Source organism: Cryptotermes secundus, unplaced genomic scaffold (assembly GCF_002891405.2).
Source record: "Cryptotermes secundus unplaced genomic scaffold, Csec_1.0 scaffold708, whole genome shotgun sequence".
NCBI lineage: Eukaryota > Metazoa > Arthropoda > Insecta > Blattodea > Kalotermitidae > Cryptotermes > Cryptotermes secundus.
This window is the reverse complement of record NW_019726238.1, coordinates 2,182,625-2,207,836: the sequence shown is the minus strand read 5'-3', so window position 1 is coordinate 2,207,836 and position 25,212 is coordinate 2,182,625. Positions and strand designations below refer to the sequence as shown.

The window sequence follows — 25,212 nt, the reverse complement described above, 5'->3', positions numbered from 1 at the left end:
TCCTGAAAGCTAAACTCAGAATTAAACAATTATTAATGATGTAATTAATAACGCCCTGTCAAATATCTTAAGCAAGCTGTGAATATAATCTGTTCTCACTGCAGTAAATATTAAGATTACAGGTTTTTTGATGTACCACCGTGTAATCTGGTACCGGTGTACGAAACTGCGTCCTGAGGCAGAAAACCGTAACCTTATTACGTGGGCTGTAGTCCACATATTGGCACATTGTAATTGAATGGCAAAGGACGATAAGGGACATACCAGGTGTGCGTCACTCCTTCATTAGCGGCAGAAATACGCGGCACATTTCTCTGGACAGAATCTCATAAACATCTGGCCTTATTTATTGATGTGACGTAGCACAGACACGAGCTTCATTAACTGTGACGTCATATTTGCCAAAGGATCGTCGAACAGCTGAATTCCAATTGACAACAGCATTGCTCTTCTTTGGTTCGGGGGACGTGGCCAGCGAGCGGGGATAATAAATAACATGTACGAGAGGTAAACGTTGCGGTGTGGCAAGGGATGCGCCCCCTGAACCCTGAGGAACACAAAGAAGTGTCTTTTCAATTCAGTTAAAGCTCTAACATTCTGCTACGGCTCAACGATATGCACCGTGCAGCCCTTATGAGTCAGGTCACTGAAGAGGGAAGATTCACTGTTCGATTAGAGACCCTACAAGGTCGCGTTTCGCGCGTGCGCGTGTATAGAAAGAGAGAGAGAACGCTTCCAGTCATGCTGTAGCACTGACGCTTGATGTGGCTTCTAGACCAGGAGTCGAAACACTTTTCCTCTTCCGCGTCTGGTTAAAATTGTTAAATAACTCCGCCTGTCAGCTGTTTGTCTGAGATTTATTTTCGGTGAAGACATAAAAATCAATTACATTTAATTAGAACGCTCTTTATATAAAGGTTTTGTGATCTTGTTTCGTTCCCATGGACAAATTAGAGTATTCTATATTTTGTGTATAAAAAATGTTATTGGAGGCTCGTGATGTAGACGCAGTAATATTAATGTTGTAAGATTTGAGGGTTTCACGGTGGTGACTATGAAGAAAGCAGTCTTCTGGGATTTGGCACCGTGTATATGTGGTGTTAACCGACGTTTCGGAGGAAAGTATCGCCTCCATCTGCAGGGTAGAAGGAAAAATATAAGAAATCCGCAAGCGAAGAGACCGTGAGAACCGGTAAAAGCAGACTGATTGCGGATTTCTTATATTTTTCCTTCTACCCTGCAGATGGAGGCGATACGTTCCTCCGAAACTTCGGTTAACACCACGTATAGACGGTGCCAAATCCCAGAAGACTGCTTTCTTAATATTAATGTTAATTCGTATTGAGTCGGTGCCTCATCTTACAAAGTATTGTCTGTTCTATAGGGAATGTAAACGACGTCGTTGTTGGGATTCGATCCCGCGATCTTCCGGCTTGTAAGAGGCTACGTAGATCGCCGTTAAATAAACCGTACACTAATGGTTTCGCGGACCACCGTTAGAAGACCTCTACTGAAGGTACGTAAATTTCTGACACTTTGCACCCGCAAATTGCCCATGACAGTTACTGTGTTTGTGGACCAACCAGAATGTCAGCTGTATGTCCAATTGGAGGGAATTGCATTGGCTCTGTTTAATAATACACAGCATTGTATCAGCTGCAGAAGTGACGTCAGACTTGTCACTAGGAGGATAGCGACAACAGTGCATTTCAGTTACAATTTAATGAACCTGTATCAGGTACATTATCCGACTTTGTTATTAGACAGGGATACAATTGCTACCTTGTCTGTTAAGTGAATGGTTAGGATGCAGTGGGGAGGTTTGGGACAACACAAACACAACCTTAGGCATTAAACCCCTTAGAAGGGTAAGAACTTCAGAGGGAATTCTTTCGCTGCTTCGTAATCTGACGAATACACGTCCATCCAGACACGAGACCATTCAAGTGTTCACCATATCATTTTCATAATCCGCTTCTTGCTTGTTAGTCAATATTCACTCACCTTAAAATTATGGGACAAATTTTTTCTTCACTACAGGCGCCATTATTCTGATGGTATTAGAAAATATGATTCAATTCAATTCTTTATTATTTACGTGCCGAGCCAACAGCCACAAGGCCAGTTACAGACAGAGCACAGGGTAGATACAAGTAATTACACTATGGACAAACACTACATAAAGTCAAAGACAAATTACAAGCAAGCACTGGAAGAAAAACATATTAATGCAGACAAGTAAACAAATAAATAATAATAATTATTATTTTATTAATATAAATCTAAGTTGTTATTAAGAACTGAGAAATGGAACATATAAATATTTAATTGAGAAATTAAAAGTATAATTCAATTCAGTTCATTTCAATTCAATTCATGTTTATTTACGTGCAATAACTTAACAGCACAGTGGCCAATTACAAAGTTAGCACGAGTATATAAAGATACAGAAAAATAATTAAACACAATATAAATATGACAGAAATAAAACAGTGAGCATAAATCTAAAGAAGACTTAAATATATACATACATTTATGAATAATAATAATAATAATTACATTCAATTTTACGCTTTGTTTTTTATTAGTGCGAACGTTAGGTTGTGAGCTAGCACCTGTGCGTGCGCAGAATATGACAATATGCTTATGAATGTGAGTACGAAAGTTGATGAGCGTGAGTGTGTGGAATATATATAGCGTCCGGATGAAAGGTATCCAAAATAAAATAATTATATCTCAGAAAGAGTTTATTGTACACATTTATGTGTTACACCACTACAAAGGGAAACTATCAAAGTTTTTTCTGAGTATATAACTTTCTTAATAAATTAAAACATGGGCTCCCTTGGTGACATGTTACTTGAAGCATGTTTGGTGTTACCATAGCCACAGCACCCCGTATGCGGGCTTTCAGGTGTTGCAGGTCGTTGATCTTAACCTGGTAGACAATGTTCTTCACATAACCCAAAATTCAGTGGGGTTAAATCTGGCGACCTCGGATGCCAAGCGGTTGGTCCACTTCTGCCGATCTATCTCCCAGCCATCTCTCTGTCCAGGTGANCTTTCACCCGGACATCCTGTATATCTTTGTGAGTGTATGAATATGAAAGCTTAATGGTCAGAATGAGTGACTGCACGTGCATGCGGTGTGAATGGGTAAAGTTACTACTGTGAGTGAGAGTCACTCTGTGTGAAAGTGAATGCATGGCGTATGCATCTCTCTGACTCTGTGAATGCAGGGTTCTGCCCTTTATGCGCATGCGCGTGGTGTGTTTACAAAGCTATAGTAACAAACAATGATCCTTTTCATCATAAAATCGAAGTTTTTCGAGTATTTGAACGTCAACCGAAAGCACCAGGGGCTATTGAGTTTATATTTCCATATTAGGTCGATTTGAGGCGAACAGAACAACATAAGCACAAGAGCTCTGCTTCATGGAATTAGGCAATCAATCATTGCATGTTGGCTTATTAACGATCCCTTTCTTTCTATTTATAGCCTCTTCAAATCTACATGCGTTCCCCTTACCGAGCCAGTCTGTCCATATCTGAATCCCCATTGGCTCATACTCCAACATAAACACGGATACAGATATAAATTTTATATTTATGGCCAAATTCCGCTACGAAATTGAGTACAAACCCGTGGCGTGAGCCGACGTACAGTTCTCCGGGCGAGTCTGCAGTGCATGTCGAACCTATTGCCTTCGGTCCGTAGTTACATGTCGGACGTTATCCGTTTGCCTGAGGAAGTCGCATCTGATAAAGGCGCCATTTGTGGCGGTAGATTGTGATTACAATAACATAATTTGTTGATTCTAAAGGCTTCTGACGATGGTGGATGACACACAGAATTACTGGGTTTTTGGAATTTTCCCATCGTCCGGAATTCCAGGTAATAGAGGACACGACGTTTCGGAAACTTCATATGTTTCCGTCTTCAGGTGAGGAAAGGAAGACACCTACTCAGTTGCTTCCTCACGGTGTTGAGGAAAATATCTATTATCTTATTCATCCACAGACGATAGGAGGTTATTAAAAATATCTCAGAAAATAAGGAATTGTGGGGTGAAATGTATTAAGATATATCAATATATGTTCCACCTGTAGGCTTCTGTGAAACTAACATCACGTAAGCAGTAAGCAGAACCTTCTTTGTTGCTGCTTGTTTCGTACCGATTTCTTGCTTGGCTTCTTATTCTACCCTGAGGATGGAAGCAACATATTCTTCTGAAGTCTGTTTACTTTTATGAGACTGTGTGGATTCTTATCCGAGAAGGTAGAACCCTTCAAAATAAAATGTATCTGTTACTAAAATTTCAAGAAATTTTAGCCATGATTCAGCAATTCAGTACGATCTTAAAGGGAGATAAGTTGTGAAACACAGACATAGCGTAAGAGTTCTGTCGTGCCCGTTAATTTGTATTTAATTATCTAAAAAAACGAAAAATATTCGATGGACATAAAACAAGCTGCTCTCTGCTCTAAACTTTCGTCCAAAAATATTTCGCTCCGAAAACTCTTCTTCAAAAGCACACGTCGTCATGCAGTGTCCGTCATTTTCATTCAGTTTCAACCTTTACTGGAATAGTAAAACTCCGTGGCCTTTAGTCTGCGAACGAACTATACCGTCCGAGCGATCGCCGTTTGTCGTCGAAGTTAGTGCCAGCTTTAGTCGATAGAGAGTGTCGCGTGGTGAACGCAACGGATTCCCACGGCCGCTAATCTCGGTTTTCTAGACCGGAGCCGCTACTTTTCCATTTAAGTAGCTCCTCAATTATCCTCATGAGGCTGAGTGGACCCCGTTCACAGACCCACTAATTCTCAGAAAATGTGGTAGCGCCAGGAATCGAACCCGGACCTCTGGATCAGTAGTCAGGAACTCTGACCACTAGACCAGCGATCAGAGTTCATTAAACTCCCAAATTTCATGAAAATTCATCATGATATCTCGCATACGTAATAATAGACTGACAAACACCGCGAAGCTCTTTCCAGGCGCATTTACATTTTTAAGTACTAGACGCCAACCCTTTAGAATTTTACACCTCCAACCCCCTCTTGATATCTACGTCTTTTCTTTTTAGATAAAAGTTATACGGCTTTCACTTTCTGTCTCTCTCTCTCTCACTCTCTCACACACACACACACACGATGTCTCTGTTTTTGTTTTCACGTGGTTTTATGACAGAACATTTTTAAGTTGACGATAAGGGAGGTTTTCTTTACGACTGTGGTTTGCGAGGGTTCATGCTAAGACTTCAGGCCAGTTTACTTTAAAGAGAATGCCCAGGACTCCTCACCGTGCCTGCAACAGCCACCACAGGATTATTGCACAAATGTTTGCCTTATCTCCAGTTTATATACCGTCCACTGCATGCAAGCTAATTTTGTTAGTGGAGATAGCGTCAATATTTATTTCCGTTCTCGTTTTTATTCTTTTTGTACTTAATATACACGTACCTACTGTGCATTGAGTTCTGAGTAACGACCTCGATGTTGTCGTGAATGTGAAAAATATATCGTGTTCATTTTGAATTCTAGTGATATTGTTATATTATTATGGTTCTTATTATGTATGAAGAAGGCCTACCTGAAAGCAGTTTTCACCACTCTAAGTACACAATTTATTTTAATGACAATTTAACAATTCTGTATTTATATACTGTCACGTGTTTCAGAGACTAACGACGGAGTTTGGCTTGGTGAATCGATTTACTGGATATTCACTACAAATAGTTTCTACACTCTCAAGATTACTGTAATTATAACACATAAAGTCTTCAACGTCTGTTAACACTTCACAGCTGAATTATCACAACTACTTTCCCTGACGGCTTCGTGTCCTTGACTCATGGGTTCTCGACTACGGCTGACTTCTCGATTATTCTGGAATTTATCATAATTTTTCGGCACGGACCACATAGAAAATACGCTAGCAACTAGTTGTAGAGAACACAGTTCTCAATGTTGCGTGTTCGCGGGAACGTGTTTAACGAGCAGTTGCCTAGAAACGGGTTGCATAAACCCGTTGTTTTATTTTTGCTTTTTGGACCGTGTTTACGTGGCCGTTGCCTAGCAATGCGTTTAACAAATCCGTTACATTACCAATACGACAAGGCGCATAAATCTTATTGCAAAGTAACCGCGCAAAACAATGATCACTATGTGTGTATCACTTTAGTATCAAGAAATGTTACGTTTTGCACATAGAACCTATGTATGAGGGGGGCATGCGGTAGCGTAGTTTGTTGAGGCACTACGCTACAAGCCGGAAGGTCGCGGGTTCAAGTCCAGATGAGGTCACTGGATTTTTTTCAGTTGACCTAATCCTTCCAGCCGCGCTATGGCCCTGGGGTCGACTCAGCCTCTAACAGAAATGAGTACCATGAATATTCTTGGGGGTAAAGGGCGGCCGACGCGTAGGTCTGACAAACTTACCGCCATCTTCGAGCCGATTGTCTAGAAAATGTGGGAACCTCAACACCTCACAACCCTATGGGCCTTCACGGCCTCTCACAGGGATAGCTTTACTTGCTTACTTACCTATGTATGAGTTTCGTAAGATTTTGAGAATAATCAGCAATGTTTTTCCCTAAGAGGATTAACCGACTGGTTTTTATAATGCAGTTCTGTGTGTTTGCTGTGAGGTAGGAATTTAAGATTCAGATAAATTCATTCTCAAAATGGTTACATGAACACAAAGTCTGTCACAATAATTGTGAATTGCATCACTGATGCTTTGACATATGGCTTTATTGATCATTTCGTAATTCTTCGGTCAACGCCTTTTCTCCTGATCTGTGCTACGTATGTGTTCTGATCTTATACCGTTCTTGATTTAATCACCTTAACAACTGGTATATTACTCGTACATATACTTATACAATAAAGATTAGGGAACTCTATATTATGCAGTNGTGTGTCCTTTATTGCTTGTGTAGTTTTGTGTGCTGTGTCTTGTTTGAGTGTGGTGTTATTCTGTGTGATGTATGTTACTTTTGTAGTATGACTGCCACGTGTAACAACTAATTTGCAATTTAAATAAAATAATAATATTAAAATAATATTTAATTTCATATAAGAATCATTTGGTGAAACAAAATAATAGGAGATTTTAAATAGCAAATTAAGCTTACTACACGGCTGCCCCATAGCTCAAGCGGTTAGTTGCTGGCTTCCCGGGTTCGATCCCGGGTCTGGTCAAGCGGAATTTGAGGTGGACAAAGTTCCGTTGAGGCGGGTTTTCTCCAAGTACTTCGGTTTCCCCTGCCAATCTTCATTCCACCAAATTCTCCATCATCATAATCACCAGGGGCAGGCTACAATAGGCCAATCAGTGGCCGCCGTTCTGAGTGGACCCAGTTGGACTCCACCACCCTCTCCACTAAGCGAATTAAAAAAAGTACTTAAAAATGCTTACTATACTGCCTGGGATTCTGCTGGTATTTTTTTTTCTTGATTCCGGAGTACACACCGCTTCTATTTCGTCATAAATATAATTCATATTTCTTCCTGTTGTTTAGAAACTGTTTCCTTGTCCTTCACAAATTCTGGAAACGTTTACCACAGTTCTTTACATTGATCCTGTGATGACGAGACATCGCCTGTGAGTAATATTTCAGCTGACAAAATTTACAAGAGTTGTAACAGTAACCGAAGTGGACGACGGACGCAATTAGTCTGGTTATCAACAAGAGGGAACAGCGTTCCAGTGAGAATACAGGCTCTCCCTTTATTATCCGTCATAACTTTATAACGAGTTGCCCGTTTTTCATAGAGCTCAGTATGATGATAATGACACTGGGGTCAGCCTGTCGTCATAAATTAAAACGAATGACATCACGGGGATGGGGGTCGATATTTTTCATTGGTGCAAAAATACGGTCACTTAATTCAAGATACAGAAAATATACAAGGTTACTTTAAAATATGTAATTCTTCGAAAAAGTATTATATTCAACGAACTCCGTGTGTAGGGTCTTCCTTGAGAAGCTAGTAGTCGTTCAGCTATTTCATAGGTACTCCCAAAGTTGAGCCAGGAATTTATTTACTGTATTCACAGCAGTTCGCTGGTAGACACTATCCCGTGCTAGAGGAATTCAGCCCACGTACTCCCATCGTGTTCACATCGGGGTCAGTCTTCAACTTATACCAATTTTACGATCTAAGCTTGGGTCTTCCAAGAGGGCTCTCAGCTTCACGTCTTCTCGTATCAGGTCTGTACGTATTTCTCACCCCTCTATTTCACCCCCTGTGCTCCATCTCTCTCAGGCTTTCCCTTTGTTCACCTTAAATGTTGTGTGAGCAGTATGAGACCCGAAGCTCATCAGCATTGAGTTATCTCTCTCTTATACTCACTTACTCACTCATGGAGCTGAGCCCTTCTTGAGGAGCCGCCAATTCTGGAGCTACTCAAGAATTTCCCAGCATTTTGTGGAACCCGAAGGTTCATTACCGTGTTCACAAGAGCTCTCCACTGGTCCCTATCCTGAGCCACATCAATCCAATCCATAACAACCCATCCTATCCCTCTAAGATCCATTTTAATATTGTCAACCCACATACGCCTTGGTCTTCCCAGTTGTTTCTTTCCCTCTGGCTTTTCCACCAATATCCTATATGTATTCCTCTTCGCCCCCATTCGTGCTACATGCCCTGCCCATCTCATCCTCCTTGACTAGATCATTCTAATTATACTTGGAGAAGAGTACAAGTTATGGCTCCTCATTATGCGGTTTTCATTATGTATGTCTATGTAAGGCTGACAACCTTACCGCCATCTGTGAGCCGACTGTCTAGAAAATGTGGGAGCCTCGTGGTCTCACGACCCTATAGGCCTCCACGGCCTACTAAAGGAATACCTTTACTTTTTTTTTACTATCTTAGACTACATATGTTTCAAGTTACATGTTGCACACAGCTCTCAGGCTTTGACGGGGATATTTGGGGCAAGCAAACAAATATTTGGAGTGATGTACACAGTCTGAGAGGCATAAGCACAGATGGCAAGATTATGCTAAAAGTCGCCAAGGACACATAGGATATATTATAATTATCTGGACTTGAATACCTGTCTCAGAATAGTGACGAGTGGGAGGACGGACATTTGTAAATACGATAATAGATTCTGTGGTTCCACAATACAAAAAATTACTTCACCTGATAAGCCACTACCAGCTCCTCAGCAACTGTGTTCCATTAAGCTATATTATCTTCATGATTCTATTTTATATCATTCGAGAAGGCGGGATAGTGGCTAAGCTACAGGCTGGACGACAGAGAAATTGAGGTTCGATACCCAGCAGGGGTAGAAGATATTTCCCTCCTCGAAAGAGCCCAGAGAGGCTCAACCTTACACACAGCCTCCTAGCCCTCCTAGCCCTCCTAGCTGTTTCCTCGGGGGTAAAGCAGCCAGGACGTGAAGGTCTTCATGTAGTGCCGAGGCCAAGAATGGTGGATCTACATTCCAGCTCCCCCATAGGTCATTATCGCATCATGCTTAATTAATTAAGCTCGGAAATAAGATACTGTTCATTTTCATACATTTACGAGCACGTGAATTTGAGTGGTCCATTGCTCTGACCCAACACGGACATCGACATATGTGACCTATTAGTAACGTGCAGCGTTAAGCTGATGAATTACTGATAGAACTCAAATTCATATGCCGTTGAACTAACTGTACCACAGCCCCCCCCCCACTGAGGCGGTTTGCGGTTTTACTATTCCAGCGACTGAACGGGCGATATTAGCTCATCATGGCAATATAAATCAAATATGGCGCAGAACTGGAAGCGCAGATTCTCTCGGATAGAACTTCTCTACACTTTGCCAGTGAATTGACTAGTTGATGGATGGACTCGGGGTTCAGTTCCTTGCAGTGGAGAGAGTTGCCTCTTCTTCGCAGAGGCTGAAGGGCTCACCCAGCCTTCTGTGGGACCTTCTTCCGGAGTTAAAGTGGCCGAGGCGTGAAGCTGGCAGCTTAAATCCGTCTAGTGCCTAGGAGAGGCGTGCATAGCGCTGCATCTCAGGCCCTCAGACGTCTGCACTGCCTTGTGCTTAATTAAACACAGGAACATCTTAGCATTATCGACTGCGAAGTGTAAGGCTGCTAAATATAGCGACTGTAGCTTATGTCCTTCAGGACTCATTTAGAAGATTCGATGATATAAAGAGAAATCTGTAGAGGGATGAAGTGACAGGGGGGTGGAGAAAACTGCATAATGAGGAGCTTCATAACTTGTACTCTTCTCCAAGTATAATTAGAATGATCAAGTCAAGGAGGATGAGGTGGGCAGGGCATGTAGCACGAATGGGGGAAGACGAAAGCATATAGGATATTGTAGGGAAAGCCAGAAGGAAAGAGACCACTGGGAAGACCAAGGCGTAGGTGGGCGGACAATATTAAAATGGATGTTAGAGAGATGGGATGTTATGGATTGAATTGATCTGGCTCAGGATGGGGACCAGTGAAGGGCTGATGTGAACACGGTAATGAACCTTTGGGTTCCATAGAATGTTGGGAGGTTCTTGAGTGGATGCAGAATTAGCGGCTCTTCAAGAAGGGCTCAGCTCCATGAGATAAGAAAGAGAAATCTGTAGCAACTCTTGGCTCTAGCCGCGAGTCAGTAAACGAACATCTGTACATGCAATGTGATTTCTTATTAAACTCGAACAAAGGCAAGTCCATTTTGTGTAACGACTGTTTGTCGTCCATTTCTGTGTGATAGAATGTATTTTTACTTTCTATATTGCAACATAGGCCGATCACACTGGCCGCGTATTCTAAGACATAACTGCCGTCACTCGTTCGAAAGTTGGTATCATGGGTTCGAATCCCATGCAAGACATGGATGTCTGTGTAGTTGTTTGTGTTGTTCTGTATTGGTAGAGGTCTTTGCGACGGGCTGATCCCCCGTCCAAGGAGTCCTATCGACTCTCTATAGAATCAAGAAACTGAAAAAGCAGCCAAGGTCCAACAAAGGGTTGTATAGCCAAAATAATAATAATAATAACAATAATAATGTGGTAACATTGGTAGGACGTCATAGGAAATGACTCAGGTTAGAGTAAACTGATCGAATTTAGTCACATGTAACGAGCTCCCTATTTCTATAAGAGACTGATAATTACTTGGCTGGATGAGCTCAAGGAAAACCCTGTTCCTTAGAGTTACAAAATGGACGGATTTCTGTGAAAATTCTGCGAGACAATAAATTTTAATTTTTAAAATATATTTATGTATGCGTTTTTGTAAGAAGCCTCTGTTGTGTGATGCAGTGCTCACGGGACAAGAAGCAGGGAAGTGCAGCAGACACTTGTTGCAAGAGAACGGCGTGTTGCAGTCTCTGTATTGTTGGGATGTCAGGCAATGGTTCGAGAAGAAAGGGAAACCACCTATGCCGCCATTTGCCGCGGCAGTGCTTGAAATTGGGGTAAGTCCCTCATGCATTAATATTGGCACCATCTCACTCTCTTGTCGTCTGCAGTCATCTCCACACTCCGCGAGGTACAGTGAGCTGTAAGATAGGTATGCCTGCTGCTTTCATTCGGTGTCTTCCAGAGAGGATCCTTCGGATTAGGTTCAAGGAAAATTGGTTTGGGATGGTCACTTCCTAATGTTAATGAGAGCTAGGACATGAGCAGAACTTGAAACAATCTAATATATGTAAACAAAAGTAAATGTAACCCTGTAACAGGCCGTGAAGGCCCATAGGGTTGTGAGATGTTGAGGATCCCACATTTTCTAGATAATCGGCTCATAGATGGCGGTAAGTTTGTCAGCCTTACGCGCCGGCCGCCCTTTACCTCCAAGAATATTCCTGGTACTCATTTCTGTTAGAGGCTGAGTCAACACCAAGGCTATAATGCGGCTGAAAGAATTAGGTTAGTTGGAAAAAATTCCAGTGACCTCATCGGGATTCAAACCCGCAACCTTCCAGCTTGTAGTATAGTGCCTCAAACAATTACGCTACCACGTGCCCCCTGTACAAAATGAAATTAAATATTAGCTTCACTAGCACTAAAATCATAAAGGACTTTGATTCAATTCTCGAACTCCGTCCAAAGCAAGCGTAGGGATTCCGTGACTTAGCAAAAGCCTTTACATTTTGTAATATCTGCTTGCATCAGAAAGCAGCGACTTCAGTCTGGAAATTCATTTTGTGACGACGGGCTTAGCCAACGCTCCCATCCCAATGGCGCATCCTCCAGTGCAACTCCTGAGGCCGTGGGTCGTCCGCCGGAGTTTCCTTTCTTAAAACAGTTGGGACACTTTGAACCTACGATTCATTGACGAAATGCAAATGGAAGGAGCCCCCCAGGGTACTCTGTTCATTGTTTGTATAGCTTACGGTTCTGTATTGGTTGCTATAAAATTACGTGACATGATCCGAGGCAATGACCTGGTGATGTGGCCGTTTTGGCCGGAAATGTCGCAATAAAATGACGTATAAATTACGGTATTACATTTCGATCTGCACCAAAGAGCATTTTAACTTCCTGTCTGATGTCTAAAACGCAAAGCTTGAAACGCATAAAGCTAGAATTTTACCTGTTCTTTCAGCGATTGAGAAGCATGGATTCTCACCTATGGAGTAAGGGTGAAGACTTAGCCGCGCCATAGCTCAAGCGGTTAGTCGCTGGCTTCCCACCGCGGCGGCCCGGGTTCGATCCAGGGTCTGGTCAAATGGGATTTGTGGTGGACAAAGTGGCGCTGGGGCAGGTTTTCTCCGAGTACTTCGGTTTCCCCTGCCAGTCTTCATTCCACCAATTGCTCCACAATCACCCTCGCCTATCATCTGGAGCTGGTACAATAGGCCAGAAGTGGCCGCAGTACAAGGGACTTAGTCCCACCCCACTAGCAATAAAAAAATAGACGATATTCCGGTCCCAGTCTGTATATAAGCCCCGATGTCTCATGAGCTACGTAGGGAGGTAGAAGTAACAGACGAAACGTTGAAAATGTGTAATGGGGAGTTCGATAAGTTTACTAATCACCAGACATTACTAAGATCATCAAGTTAAGGATGATTAGATGAGCAGGATATGTAGCATGCATGGAAGTGTTAAGAAGTGCATGCAAAATATGGGCCGAAAACCCTGAAAAGTAGATATAACTTTGATGGTAGGATAATATTAAAATAAACCCGAAACAAAAGGGTGTGTGATTGTGGACGGGGCTGATTTATCTCAGGATAAGGATCAGAGGCAGGATCTTAACAACCTTCGTGTTATATAGAAGACGGGAAATTGCTTGAGTAGCCTTGAGACTTTGAACCTCTCAGGAAATATACACATGTCTAGTTCGAGTTTCTATCAGACAGTCGGAAGAGAGATCATAGCAAACAGCAAAATTTCCCAGGCATACCAATAACTTGTACTTCGGTCTACAATTATGTATGCAGTCAGAAATTAATCTAAATAATATTTGAAAATTTATTTCATACCTAACATAAAGAATGTTGCGTCTGAATTACAAATTTTAATGCGCTCTCTTTATATAATCATATGATACATATAAGTAGGTTACAGTCTGTGGGAAAAATGTTTTAAAATATTAATACAAATCATATTTGGAAGCATTTTGTTTTTATTTTGTTAGCGTAGTTGGTTGAGGCACTATGCTACAAGCCGGAAGGTCGCGGGATCGAATCCCGATGAACTGGATTTTTCAATTGACCTAATCCTTCCAGCCGCACTATGGCCCTAGAGTCGACTCAGCATCTAAGAGAAATGAGTACCAGGAATCTTCCTGGGGGGGTAAAGGGCGGCCGGCGCGTAAGGCTGACAACCTTACCGCCATCTTTGAGCCGATTGTCTAGATAATGTGGGAACCTCAACGTCTCACAGCCCTATGGGCCTCCATGGCCTGTTACAGGGATACCTTTACTTTACATTCTTTTATTTTACTTTATATTATTCAAATGACGTCTTTTCGTCCCACATGTCCGCCACAGGGAATCAGAAATATGCACAATACATTGCTGTGCAATCCATTCAAGACGCCCTTTATTGTGGAGGATCTTTCAGATAGAATTATGAGTCCGACTTTAACAAACAGAGTTTAATATCAAATAAATAAACATGTCACGCAACGACACTTAGCGTAGAAAATACAATACTACTCTAAACATAAAAGGAAATGTTTCATTTGGGGAGATGAGAAATAAGTGTTTTGAAGAGGGTACAGAATTCGTTTTGGCACTTCCTTTCCAGCTGCAAAATAATTGAGAAAGAAACACCCCACCGACTTTGACTTTCGGTTCCATTACGGCTCAGTTAACAGTCTCAACAACACAGCGGAGTTTGAAAGCGTTTCAGAGAGACAGAGAGAGAGAGAGGTTTGAGTTTCGGTCGGTTTGGCTGACCTGTCAACCTCAGCAGGAGTTCACTATGAGAAGAGCTGGTGTTCCGAACACCGCCTCATGACAATAGCTCACCCTGCCGGAGCTGTTCCCCTCTTGGGTCTGTACGTGAGACCCCCTTGGGGACTCCCTACTGTTCTGATGACCATTAGTGTCACTCCACGGTTATGGTCCCGGGGGGCCTCGCAACTCCTACAGGGTTTGGGGGTCGAGGTGCAGGACTGTCCAATTCCAGCATTATTGATACAAATCTACATCAATATCTGACCCAAAATCTCATAATTTCTTCTTGATTCTTGAGTTATGTAACAGCGTTGTACTAATTACAGTGGCCTCATAGCGTCAAAAGAGGCGTGAGTTTGGGAAGGGGATTTGTAAGGAAGCGGTTGAGGCTAAGTACAAGTACAAAGTAGCTAAGTACAAATATTTTTCAAGAACACGCTGGCTCCATCGTAAGGTTAGAGACAGTAAGTTCTCCTGGAACATGTGTACTCACCTACGAGGCTAACTGGCGTTAAAACCCAGTTGATTACAACATGACTTTATCCTTTGGATTTAGGCATAGGGAGGCAGGGTAGTCCAAACTAAGAGTCTGCGTCCTTACCATCCAGCTAGAGTAGCTGCAGGACCTCTTTCAGTTTCATGTCATCTCTTTAGTAAAAGTAAAAAGTATAGCTATCCCTGTAACAGGCCATGGAGGCCCATTGGGTTGTGAGACGTTGGGGCTCCCACATTTTCTAGACAATCGGCTCAAAGATGGCGGTAAGGTTGTCAGCCTTACGCGCCGGCCGCGCTTTACTCCCCAGGAAAATTTTTAAATTAATTCCTGGTACTCATTTCTGTTAGAGGCTGAGTCAACCCCAGGGCCATAGTGCGGCCGGAAGGATTAGGTCAACTGAAAAAAAAAATTCTAATGACCTCATCGGGATTTGAACCCGCGATCTTCCGACTTGTAGCATAGTGCCTCAAGCAATCTCTTTAGTGGTCTTCCTGAACCATCTTCCCACTAAGAGGGCTAACTATAATCTATAATAATAGAAATATTTATGAAGTTACTGGAGACAAATGGAGTAAATTTACAAGTCGTTAAATTAGAAAAGAGTGGAGCCCTGAAACTGTAGGTTCACCAGGTTCAGAAATATGACGCCAAGTGCTCTCAAGTTAGATTGAAATTACTATGCGCCCAAATTTGAAATATTCAACCCCAAGACGTCTCTATCTATCTATCTATCTATCTATCTATCTATCTATCTATTTTTTAATTCGCATAGTGCGGGGTACACGGAGAAAGCCTACCCCAGCACCACTTTGTTCACCACAAATCCCACTTGAGCAGACCCGGGTTTGAACCCGGGCCGCCGCTGTGGGAAGCCAGCGATTAACCGCTTGAGCTATGGCGCCGCCTCATCTATCTATCTATCTATGTATCTATCTATCTATCTATCTATCTATCTATCTATCTCTGTATCTATCTATCTATCTATCTATCTATCTATCTATCTATCATCGCTCTACGGCCCTTTGTCGGACCTAAGCCATATTTTCAAATTCATAATCTTATACACATTCGGTAGGACTCCTTGGACGGGGGATCATCCCGTCCTAAGGCCGCTACCTACGCACAGAGCAACACAATCACATAATTAACGCACACAGACATTCATGCCGTGAGTGGTCTTTAAACCCACGATCATAGCGTTCCAGCGAACGAAAACAGTTCGTGCCTGAAATCGCGCGGCCACCACGATCGGCTTATAAGACGTCTCTAGTAAATTCAAACTACATGCCCTTAGGTTGGCAACTTGAAACGGAAGTCAGTCATTAGTCTGAATGACCTGAGGGAAGCCAACTTCGAAATCTCTCAACGAAAGACTGGGATCCCCAAGACAAATTCATGATCAGTTCTACTGGAGAGCGCCCTTACAAAACAGTGACTCCTCGTACATTCCAACTAATACGGTACCGGTTGGTGACCCAGACTATTACGTCATCATTAGAAGATTTTTGTATTGCTAGTGGGGTGGGACTAAGTTCCTTGTACTGCAGCCACTTCTGGCCAATTGTACCAGCCCCAGATGATAGGTGAGGGTGATTGTGGAGCAGTTGGTGGAATGAAGATTGGCAGGGGACGCCGAAGTACTCGAAGAAAACCTGCCCCAGCTCCACTTTGTCCACCACAAATCCCACTTGACCCGGGATCGAACCCGGGCCGCCGCGGTGGGAAGCCAGCGACTAACCGCTTGAGCTATGGCACGGCCTCATTAGAAGGTAACTTCAACACCATTCCGGTTATGTATACACCGGTGGGAAATTTGGTCTTTTCACATTTGACTTTTCTTCCTCAAGGTTCACTGCACGTGGTATTACGTGCCCTTTTTCGTAGAACAGAGGAGCTTTAAGGTAGGCCGTACACCGGCATGCGTCAAAGCATGTAACAGTGAAGACACGATGTCTGCGACATGACGCAAAGAAAGGAGCACAATTTAAACGAATGAAATTATGAAAAAAGGCCGCTCACCGGTCTGAGTCATGATGCTGACGTCAGCTTCATGCTAACGAATCGCGAATGAATCAAGACTGCGTCTTTTGTCTCATGTCTTGATGCTTGTCTTGACGCAGTTGTTTTGCAGTCGTCCTAAGTTGCCAGATCGCCGACAACTTGGCGCCGACCATTCCTCCTCCTCCTCCTCCTCCTCCTTCTTCTTCTTCTTCTTCTTCTTCTTCTTCTTCTTAAAACTTCCCTAGTACCATACATTGTAATGCATCGACAGATGTCATCAACCCTTAATTGGTAACCACAATCACATATCGAAATAATAAAGTCGGAAATTACAAAATAACAGGAAAACAACGAATTCAAGCGGTTGAATCAATGAAATTAAGAAAGCGAAATAATTTAGGACACTGAAACCATAAGAGAACTCTGGTTCTTACTGCGGTGAATATTAACATGACCGCCATGTTGGATGTGAGCCCTGTGTACTTGCAGGGGAGAGATTAAGAGCGACGTGGAATGCAATTCTATATTACTTGTGAGCGAAGCCTGTCCAGTAGGCAGACATGTATCGTGGTGTCAGAAATGTGTAGGCTATGCCCAGATCTCCTGAACATTCCTCGCTTGGAATTACGTCATTCTGGAGGAGGCAGGCAGTAGGAGTGTTGGACACATAATGGCTGCAGACAGATATGGTGTCTGAAGTCTCCAGCATTGAAAACATTTCAACCAAGAATGTTCTCAGTACAAGTTTGTGTACTTGACATCTTCTGATGTACAGTGCTGTACATATTTATGAGAATATTTGCATTTGAACAACATTTTTATAAATATGAATAGTCATATTAAACTGTGTAATGAGGAGCTTCATAACTTGTATTCTTCTCCAAGTATACTTAGAATGATCACGGAGAATGAGGTGGACAGGGCATGTAGCACGAATTCGGCAGAAGTGGAATGCATATAGGATATTGGTGGGAAAGTCAGAAGGAAAGAGACCACTGGAAGACCAATGCGTAGGTGGGTGAACAATATTAAAATGGATCTTAGAGAGATAGGATGAGATGGTATGGATTGGATTCGTCTGGCTGAGGTTAGGAAGGATGGAGGGCTCTTGTGAAGACGATGATGAACCTTCGGGTTCCATAAAATGCTGGGAAATTCTTGAATAGCTGCAGAATTTGCTGCTCCTCAAGAAGGTCTCAGCTCCATGAGTAAGTATGAAGTCATATTGGATATTGTCTTAGTTTTCCCCTAAGTTAGAATATGATACAAATTTCTGGATTGGATTCAACTGCCTCAGGATTGGGTTCAGATGGGGGACCTTAAGTTCCTATTGTGTGAGGAGCTTCTTGGTAAGCTGATCGGCTATCAGCTTCTCATGGGAGAATTCTATTATATAAAATTAGTTAGTTTGTTCAAACGTGCTCATTCACCTAAGCCGATTTTTCTCAACGAGATGTGCCTGAATATTAATTAAATTGAAATTACGCAAAAGAACAACGAACCCAAATCTTTTTATAAAATAGTACATTCATTTCAAGAGATATGGGGGTTTCTTACTGGTGAATATTAAGGCTACAATATTCTGGAACTTGACACGGTTTAGATTTGTATTAAAATACATTGTGTCTTATTCCGAAAGACAACTATCTAAGTAAGTATACTCTTCATAATGCACAATGTTTATTGCGTATATACAGAAGTTTTGTTTCAAACGAACCCGTATATTACGCCATAAGCTACGTATATTGAGTTCAATGAGCGTTATTCTGCCACATAAAACAGATGCTAATTAATTGATGTGAAAGCAAATAGCGTAAATGTTATCCTAATTGGAAATGCAGTACTCCAGTGTGTTGAGGGTCTAATATTAGTGTAACATACGTACGGATCACATCATGGATAGTGAATCTCTGACACTCGTAATGTTTCATATCCACAATTGAAACAAAAACCCATTCTCGGATATAAATCTCTGTGTAAAGCAGAACAGATCACTGTAGGTCGCGGTGCAAGGGACAAGAAGTCCTACCCCTTATACATTCATAGATGTCTATCCATCTATGACTCTACAGTTCTTTTTGTTGGATCTTGGCCTTTTTACAGTTTATTAATCCTAATCACAGACGGTAGATCCCCTTGGACGAGTGTTCGGTCCATCCGAAGGCCGCTACCTACACACAAAACAACACAAACTCAGAATAAACGAACACAAATATCCATGCCTCGAGTGGGATCCGAAACCACGATTCTAGTGTGCGAAGACAATTCATGCCTCAGACCGCGTGGCCACTGTCATCGGCTTATAGATATCTATCACCACAAACTATCGTAAAGTGAAATTAATGCGCTTCCTTATAGATAGTTTTACTTGACATACGACCTTAAAAGCAGAACACTAACATCTCTCATAAATCAGCTATTATAACTGAGTTCGCTGGCTTCCCACCGTAGCGGACCGGGTTCGATCCCGGGTCTGGTTAAGTGGGATTTGTAGTGGACAAAGTGGCGCTGGGGCAGGTTTTCTCCGAGTACTTCGGTTTCCCCTGCCAATCTTCATTCCACCAATTGCTTCACAATCTGTGGCTGGTACAATAGGCCAGAAGTGGCCGCAGTACAAGGGACTTAGTCCCACCCCACTAGCAATAAAACAATTATTGGGTTAGTGTCATTTCAGACTGATTATCAACTATATTTTCTTTCCTGCAATTTATCTTCAAGCATTTAGACCACAGTTTGTTTCTAAATAGTAATTAAAATTTCACTCCCTTTCTCAGAGAAAAATGTCTGCATACCAGTCATAAAGATCAACCCGTTAATTTTGATTCTGACTACGGGCGTAACCACTGTTCACTTCTGAGGCTGAGCTTTCGAATGTCGAATCCATGGTACACAGAGTAACAGCTGGAATTCAAAGATTTGAATATGGTTATGTAGGATTTGCTGTTCTCACACGGAATTTATTCGTTGAAAGTCAACATACGTTTCGAAGGAATATATTGCCTCCATCTTCAGAGTCAAACATTAGAGGAGCAAGAAAGCAGCTTGAGAACAGGTGGCAAGCAGAGCTCCGAGTCACATTGTGACCAATGGACATATGTGGCTAACTATCCCACTTTTCTTTGTATCTCCATGTATTTTACAATCAGTCCATTATGGGCTATAAGTACATCTTATGTAATACTTAATCTAAAGCTTAAATACAAAGGCAGAACATGTCGGGGAGAGTAATGCTCCAGTGAGCATTCTCTACGCATCTATTTCGAATGTGACTTTGTTATTTTGTGTATTGCATTTATATGAAGCGGGTCGCTAGGTCGTTTGGTTTTGCCTTTTAAGTCTTCTGCGCTCGTCTGCATCGTTTAATAGTGTGGTTGCCAGTTCATTTGGATGTGCTATAATCTTGTACGAATATCTATCCTACTTGAAAGTTGTATCTGTAAAGACGGAATGGTTAGGTTCTAATCCTCTTGTATTAAAGTTTCTGAACCAAAAAAAAATTATTGTGACTTATATATTCATTGCTAGGCAACGACTCTGTAAACACATTCCCGCGAAAGCCAACACGCTCAAAAACATGACGTCTATTATTAACGAACGGATCAGTAAACACGTCCACAACCGAGAAAATACGTAGAAGACCTTGTTTTCTGTGAGGTCCGCCACGAGGCTATGAAACGGGAAGTTTCAAGGGAGCAGTTAATTATTTTCAGAAGTTGAGAGAGTTCAATTGTTTGTCGAGAATTGGATGGAGTTCTGAAGATGGCAGTCGAAGATAAATCAAGCTGTGTGAAAAGATTTCATATGTGAATTGAAGTGACAGTAAGGCTGTTATAAATCCGTTGCCAGGATACGGCTAGTGAAGACTGAGAACCCTAGCGAGTGTGTAACTGTGAACTGTACAGCGTGTAGATCTGCAATAGCGCTGTATTGCCGACAGTCCCGAGTTGTGTGTAAGGTGTCAGTAAATCCAATCATCCCCTCCAGAAACCTTCTACAAGTCACTAATAAACGTGAAAGTATTTTTATTTTGAAAAACTTGATTACAAAAGAATTTGAAATACAAAGAAACAACGTTTTAGCAAGTTCATTCCTTGTTTTTCAATTTCCGCAGCGCAGCGATAACACACAATTGCACTAGCCTACAAAGACTGCGTTGTACGTTGTCCACTCTCTCGGGTATGTTCTGTATGCACACAGTGTGGGAAATTCGATCGGTTTCCCTAGCCAAGTTCAAAGGCAGGAGATGAAACCTGCGCAGTGGAGTCCATTAGCCCTGGCCACTGCGCAATTTCCAGAGGGCCGCACCGAGTAGCATCCCTGTCCCCTTCACTCCTGATGACGGAAATGGATCTAGTTTCCGAAACGTCGTTTGTATCAGATACACTAGAGACAGTGGGGAAATGGCCGGCATAAAATTCGTACAAATGAAACAGTCATTGTCACGAACCTTTAGCAAATCTACCTATGTTATTCCTCGTCTTCTGTATTACCCACCTTATTTCCGCTTTTTTTGTTTCAGTTAAGTGCATTTTTCTTCCTCCTTTTCCCTCTTTTTCCTTCATTTCTCCGCTTTTACCCTGCTTTCAATTCCTTTTTCATTGTTCCTCCTTAACTCATATGTTTTCCCATTTGTTATTTTTATGTTTTCTCCGTTTCTTTTAAACTCCTTTCATCCCTAATTCCTTCTTGTAGAGAACATTCTATTTCTTGTTTACTGCCCATGTTAAACTCTGATAATAGAAGAAAACAGTCTCCCAAATTAATTAGTTGTATTGCTCCTTCTCAGGAACCGCCTCTGTGGTCTAGTGACCAGAGTTCCTGGCTACAGATCCAGAGGTCCCGGATTCGATTCTCGGCGCTACCAGATTTTCTGAGAAGTAGTGAGTGTGGAACGTGGTTCACCCAGCCTCTTGAGGATAATTGAGGAATTATTCCAAGAAAATAGCGCCTCCGGTCTAGAAACCCGAGAGTAACGACCGTTGGGATTCGTTGCGCTGACCACGCGACATCCTCTATCCGGAAAAGTTGGCACTAACTTCGCTGACAAACGGCGGTCGCTCGGTCGGTATAGTTCGCTTGAGGACTAAAACCACTGAGTCTGTTTTAGTTTTTATATTGCTCCTTTCAGCAGAGTCTTAAGCAAGAAAACACGACCTTCAGGAACAGGGTCACATCACGGCCATCTTACCGAGAAATGGCTAAAGAGGGACGGTACTTACAGCCAGTAAATGTCTGCTATTTTTGCTCCGTGAGGTGTCATGTAATGTGAGACATAGACTCCTCCGAAACGCTTGTGGCTATGTACGAAGTTACACGCTCTCACATCACAGAATTGGGCAATCTTCACATTCTTTTTATTTCTGTTGGACACCCCTGGGTTATTATCTAAGATTGCCTCAGCGTGGTGAGGTTTGGAGGAGGGAGAGATCAGAAAGGAGAGGTAGCCTCAGCCCACGCAATAGATATGCACGGCATTGTATTGTTGGTTTGAACACGGACAACCTGCGGGCAGCTTGGAAGGAAGGAACGCATCACACAAAACCATTGTCATTATACAGAGAAGCATTTTCCTTTGCTGATGTCAGTGAATGAGACACACTTGCGTTCCTTGGAAACAAAATTACCAAATTCCCCTACACCTAACACTGTCCTTACGGAAGACAAACATTGTTGCTTCGTGTGTAATGTCACTATTTGTAAAATGCGTCTTGCATGAATACGTAAAATTGGGATACAATTCAGAGCCGCGATGTCCTTCAATGAGTAATCTCTACTTTATACTTAATGTTGTAGTTCCCTAGTTCCTATAGGCACATTCTGAATGGTGGTACTGTAATAAGCGTAGAAAAGAATTGCCTCTTGCTGAAGATTCTCGATGTTCTCAGAAAAAGTCAAATATCTCAAGCCTTTGAGAAACTTGAGATTATTCTCAATAATACTTAAAATGTAATTCTCGCTGACCTCAGTAAAAATACTGACTGTGTACTAATATTGCGACATGTGAACGCATTACTAGGCAACGGCTTGATAAACACCCCGCGATACGCACATGCAACAATAGGACTTGAATGTAGGGATTGAGGAAAGCGGTGCAGTTCTGTCAGGATATTTTGTTTGCATTGGGACCCACAGAATGCGAAGCGCTACTGCTACCCACTTGACTCTTAGTGGCAATATCCTCCTCCTCTAAGATTTGAGGTCTTCACGGAGGTGACTATGAAGAAAGCAGTCTTCTGGGATGTGGCGCCGTGTAGATATTGTGTTAACCGACGTTTCGGAGGAAGGCATCGCCTCCATATTCAGGGTAGAAAAAAGAAAAAGAAGAAATCCACGAGCGAACCAGCGTGAGTAGTTGCAGACAGACTAACTTCTCACGCTGGTTCGCCTGTTACAGGGATATCTTTACTTTTACTTGTGCTTCTTTATTGTAAAATACGTGAAAGTGTATTTGTTGTCTTCGGTGTATACCATTAGTATGTGGAGTCATGTTAGAACTAAATTTGTATTTGACTACAAACTTTAGTAAAGACCTTACTTACTTACTTACTTAGTTACTTACTTACTCACTCATGGAGCTTAGCCCTTCTTGAAGAGCCGCCAATTCTGCAGCTACCCAAGAATTTCCCAGCATTTTATGGGACCCGAAGGTCCATTACCGTGTTCACAAGAGTCATCCACTGGTCCCTATCCTCAGCCAGATCAATCCAATCCATATCCCATCCTATCTCTCTAAGATCCATTTTAATATCGTCGACACACCTACGCCTTGATCTTCCCAGTGGTCTCTTTCCTTCTGGTTTTCCCACCAATAACCTCTATGCAATCCCCGTCTTCCCCATTCGTGCTACATGCCCCGCCTACCTCATCCTCCTTGACTTGATCATTCTAATTGTACTTGGAGAAGAGTACAAGTTGTGACGCTCCAAAAACCTACCATATCAAATTTAATCTAAATCAATGATTCCTGATTGACATTATCACGTGATGACAGTAAGATCAACATGACTAGAGCACCACAGTGGGCTTGAGAGACAGTAGTGATCTGCATCATTAGCACTTCCCCGTTATGTTAATGATTTTAGTCAGAAGCTGTGATCTGCGCGTCATCTCTGCAGTCCGCTTCTTGCTATTCTGCTCAGACACCCCTCATAGATATGTAGTCTATTTCTTTTTGAAGATGGAGGCTGAAAATTCTTCCGAAACACTGGTTGCCACCTACAAATTTACAAGGCGTCACATATTTTAATACTCATTTCACTCCCATTGACGTGAAGGCCTTCAATCTCGTAGGTCTATAGGAATTTTGTGATGCATCTGCTGTGTCTGCCAATGTTTTTCCAATAACTGATGACCAACGTGACACGGGGGTCCTGTGAACTGCTGTCATTCGGCCTTGCGCCATGTTGCCGCACATCAATCAACAGTCTCAATCATTAGATTAGACTCATTCCGCCAATCTGAAATCCCTCTGTAATAGGAAGGTCTACCACGTTATAATCAAATGCGATATTCATGTTACGTCCCTGATACAAAATTAGAGGAGACAACATTTTGGGTTACAATGTGAATTATATTTCATAAAATTTCATGTCACATATTTTCAAACTCGACTCGCAGGCACCGGACTCTTTTGAAATTGTAGTAATAATTTTGGCTGCCACAGTTTTTGTCGCAAAGTTTATGAACCTCTGTGGCTCACAAATTAGCTGTAATTAGTTTATTATTACTTTTTTTATTGCTAGTGGGGTGGGACTAAGTCCCTTGTACCGCGGCCACTTCTGGCCTATTGTACTGCCCCAGATGATAGGTGAGGTGATTGTGGAGCAATTGGTGGATGAAGATTGGCAGGGGAAACCGAAGTACTCGGAGTAAACATGCCCTAGCGCCACTTTGTCCACCACAAATCCCATTTGACCAGACCCGGAATCGGGAAGCGAGAGACTAACCGCTTGAGTTATGGCGCGGCCCTCTAATTGGTTTAAATCCAGAGCGAACCTATCTCGGTCCAGTTTCTGTTATCTTGCGCGCAGAACCTTTCTGGTTACGTGCATAACAATACAAGTTATTTTATTATTATTGTTATTGTCACCATTTTCATGTAACTACAGACGGGGTTGGGTGTTGAACCGTGTTTACAGAGCTGCTGCCTGGCAACGAGTTGATCAGATCTGTTAATGTATACATTTACTGCATAATGGTTGATGTTATGCACAAGTTAAATTGTTGTTTTCTAAATGTTATGTGTTGCTTTGATATGTCTTCTGGTTGTGTGTCTGTCCGTTTCTGTTCTCTCTCTTTCGTCGTACTTCGTAATTGATCTTCGGAGTGACGAGTAGCACGGGA

General features: G+C 42.2%; 1 long non-coding RNA gene across 1 annotated transcript in view; it reads left to right on the top strand.

Annotated features, from left to right (window-relative positions):
- The window catches only part of LOC117282278, a 130,484-nt gene that overhangs the window by 41,365 nt on the left and 63,907 nt on the right, over positions 1 to 25,212 (top strand). The window contains exons 2-3 of the long non-coding RNA XR_004512988.1: positions 1,385 to 1,516; positions 11,284 to 11,438. This is a non-coding gene — a long non-coding RNA (uncharacterized LOC117282278). The remainder of the gene's footprint in view (positions 1 to 1,384; positions 1,517 to 11,283; positions 11,439 to 25,212) is intronic.